Genomic DNA, 4,157 nt, shown 5'->3' on the forward strand with positions numbered 1-4,157 from the left:
ACAAATATTTAATCTTTACAATTAATTACTAACTGAGAGTACTAAAAGTATCATTATATAAATGTATTGCTATATAAATAATGTATCGTTATTTATTGCAAAATATGCAAAATTTAGTTAATGCTTTATTTAATTAAATATAACTTATATACACAGGATGTTAAATTTCAAACGTAACAGATTGAATACCTTGATAACTAAATAAAATATCAAGGTCCGATTTTTTTTTAAGTTGTATTGTTTCAAGGCGGACAAATTTCGATAACAAAAAAATTTATCTTAGATGGAGGCGTTAAGGTCAAATGAAACATACAACCTATAAAAACCGGACCTCGATTTTTATTTAGTTATCAAGATATTCGACCTGTTACGTTTAAAATTTAACACCCTGTGTATGTACATATATATAGGCTGCGTTCGTCTTGACGCTTTCAACGCTGAAAGCATTGCTCTATCTTCGTTTGATGTTCAATGTGCAACAAAGATAGAATGATGCTTACAGCGCTGAAAGCGTCAAGACGAACCTAGCCATAATCTATACGTATACTTACAATCCTACGCCACCAAGAAAGGGCATTGGATCAACTCCTCTGGCTGAACCTTTCTTATATATGTTGCGACATATTAGTCTGTAAATTATAAAAATATATAGTATTATAGTAGATAATAAAATTTAGTATAAATAAACATTTTTTTTAAAACAATTTTTGATTATACCTAATAACGATTTATACTCTACCTTAGCAGATATTAATATTTTAGTAAACAGATATTAAAATGATAAGTCATAAAATATGATGAAATTGTTATTGCAGCTTTACACTATAGGCACGGTTACACCAGGGCATTTAAGCCGCGGCCTAAATTCAGGGTGTAAACGTAGCCAATATCAGTCGTTATAGATAACAATCAAATGAATACTAATATATCTAATTTTTTTAAATACTTTCTAAATGTTTCTTAATATTTATAGAGGTTAATAAATATTTGTAAGAAACTAAAATTTAAAAAATATTTTATATTTAATTTGCAAGAAACAGTGCATTATGTCAAGTTTCCTTTGAATTCCAGAGTAAAATCTTTATTATATCAATCATGATATACAGGGTGAGTCACCTAAGACCGGCCACCCGGAATAACTCTCACAATTTTAAAAATAAGAAAAAATGCTTTAATTTAAAGTTGTGTGGTATCGAGGGGGACATATTGTGGAGGTAAATATTTTCTCCCAAGTAGAGGTGCTTAGGAGACTTGAATGTCATCTTTATTTTTTAAAATGGAACCATGCATGTTCGAACACCTACGATTGATGCCTTTCCAAGACAGTTTTAATGGTCATGGATATTCAAAGTCACAGACATGAGAAATGTTAAAAAATGAAAATTTATCCTGAATGTTTCCAAAACAGAATACTCACGGTTTTATTAATTCAATCAAACCGAAATATTATTTATGTTTGATGCGTAAAACCGTGTGTGTTACTTCATTTAAACTACAAAAGTTATTCAATAACAAGACCATTTAATGTAAATGTAAACAAATTTCGGTGGAACGTTGATTCAATAGAAAATTCGAAAATCATTGGATTGAATGATTTTCGGGAAATCGTAAATGGCCACCATAATCACCGCGCGGACTTGACACCATTAGATTTCTTTCTATGGGGAAAATTAAAAACAGATGTGTATCGTGATGCACCGAGTACGAAAGAAGACATAAAGGAACTCATATAAGCTTGTACTGCAACTGACCAGGATACAATTCAATGTGTAAAGCCCATTCTACAATAGCCGTAAAATGCGTTAAGACGTAAGCAGTAAGCTATTGACTAATGGGATTTTTACAATCCAAGAATGATCGACTGTAGTTGGTCAATTTTTACTGCTTACGTCTTAAAACATACTTTTACGGCTATGTAGAATGGGCTTAATACAGTCTGTGGGTGATCGTTTTAGACACTGTCTTGCTGTGGGCGGTCACCATTTTGAACATCTGTAGTTTTGAATTATTAAATAACCTTTGTAGCTTAAATGAAGTAACACAGATCACGGTCATGCACGCATCAAACATAAATAATAATTTCGGTTTTATTGAATTAATAAAACCGCGAGTATTCTGTTTTGGAAATATTCAGGATAAATTTTCATTTTTTAACTTATTTTCTCATATGTCCCTGACCTTGAATATCCATGACCATTGAAACTGTCTTGAAAAAAGCTCCAATCGTAGGTGTTCGAAAATCCATTTAAAAAAATAAAGATGATTTTCAAATCTCCTAAGCACCTCCACCTGGGAAAAAATGTTTACTTCCGAAATGTCCCCCTTGATACCACATAACTTTTACTTGAAGCATTTCTTCCTATCTCCAAAACTGTGGGAATTATTCAGGTGGTCGATTTTAGATGACTCACCCTGTATACGCACAAACACACACATACACGTATTATAATTAATGATCGATTACATAATGTATGATACATATGAATTTACATACCTAAATGGAGAAAGACGATAAAAAAATATTTATTATCGTAACACTTACGTTCCCGATAACATTTGTACCATCGTAGTAAACATGGCACAAAATCCCACAATTTCTTTATAATCTTCTAGGACCATTTTTCTTGATTTGCTTCGACTTAGGTATACTCTCAACCTCAACTCTGACTAGCATTAACATCTATCAATTACCATCAATTGTTATCAATGTAAAATGTTACATCCATAGACATATACAATGTCTATGGCTACGTCACAGCATGGTGGAACACAGTAAAGGTGGAAGCACATAAAATTGCAGGAGCCTTGAGCAGAATGCAGAAGCCATATGCGCATGCGCTATGGTATTTGTAGATAGCATAAGAAAATTGATTGGTTTATTTCCTTAAGGCCATTGCACGTAACAAAGTTTTAGTCATAATCGTAAAGTTGTAAGAAAATAGACCAATCACAGTCGATTATTGTTCTCGCGCTTGAAGAATAATCAAGTGTGATTGGTTTATTTTCTTACGGCCTTACGATTAAAACTGAAACTTTGTTACGTGCAATGGCCTTTATGCACATGTGTATGGACCAATCAATTTTCTTATGCTTACGCATTATGCGTTGTGCAGAAGTGTGTGCTAACCGCTTTAACAAATCAAAACATCCCATTTTGATCTTGTAACAAGTAATGTAATGCGGGGTCTACAATGCGAGTCGCAAGTCGTGAGTAGCAAGAATGACCAATCACAGTCGATTATTCTCCTCAAATTCGATTGTGATTGGTCCATTTCTTACAACTCACGACCCACGACTTGCATTGTAGACCCCGTATAATAAAATGGGATGTTTTGATTGGTTAACTTGTGATGACGCGGCGCGTGACGCGCTCAGTGGAAACTCAGCCTAAAGCCGTGATCAGACTACGGATTGGGATTGAGATTAGATTGAAATTTAATCAATCAGAAAAAAGAAAACTAACTTCAAGTTTAAAGAACTATGCTCTAATTGGTCAAATTTCAATCCAATCCTAATCCCAATCCGTAATGATCACGGCTTAAGTTACTACAGAAATAAACGCGCGCGTAAACGTAGTATATCCAAGTTTGTTTATTGACCTTCGGAACAACTTCCTATATGCAGTCTACGCGCACTTTTGCATGCGCGTGCGGACACTGAGCATGCGCATGTGGCCGCGGCCGCGGGGCATGTTTAGTCAGTTCAGGGACCGTATTCTCGAGCCTGCCCTAATGATCGATTTTCGTATGCGACTTTCTATTTGAAAAGCATTGAATTTCGCATGCGAGTTTCATGAAAACGATTCGAGAATAGGGCCCCAATGTTGCTACACATAAAGCGGGGAGCACACACTTCTGCACAACGTATAATGCGTAAGCATAAGAAAATTGATTGGTCCATACACATGTGCATAAGGAAATAGACCAATCAGTTTTCTTATGCTTACGTATTATGTGTTAAGCCCCGGACACACGAATCGACGGAAGAGGTAAGACGTAAATCGTAAGGAAATCCGGCGCCGACTGGTTGTTCGGCAGGCTCGCCGAAAGTTGGATTTAATTAAAATTTTTAGCGCCGCGTTATCGCGGCGCCGATTGGTTGTTCGGCAGGCTCGCCGAGAGTTGGATTTAATTTAAATTTTAAGCGCTGCGTTATCG

At 35.1% G+C, this 4,157-nt stretch overlaps 1 long non-coding RNA gene across 1 annotated transcript; it reads right to left on the bottom strand.

Moving 5' to 3' along the window:
- Positions 1–525: 525 nt before the first annotated feature.
- LOC112465502 lies at positions 526–2,778 on the bottom strand. Its single transcript, XR_003042027.1, has 2 exons — positions 2,543–2,778; positions 526–629 (listed from the first exon to the last, which is right to left on the bottom strand). It is a non-coding gene; the product is annotated as an uncharacterized LOC112465502 (long non-coding RNA).
- Positions 2,779–4,157: the final 1,379 nt, after the last annotated feature.

The sequence above is a fragment of the Temnothorax curvispinosus genome, unplaced genomic scaffold, assembly GCF_003070985.1.
Source record: "Temnothorax curvispinosus isolate PA1 unplaced genomic scaffold, ASM307098v1 QBEX01015262.1, whole genome shotgun sequence".
Taxonomy (NCBI): Eukaryota; Metazoa; Arthropoda; class Insecta; order Hymenoptera; family Formicidae; genus Temnothorax; species Temnothorax curvispinosus.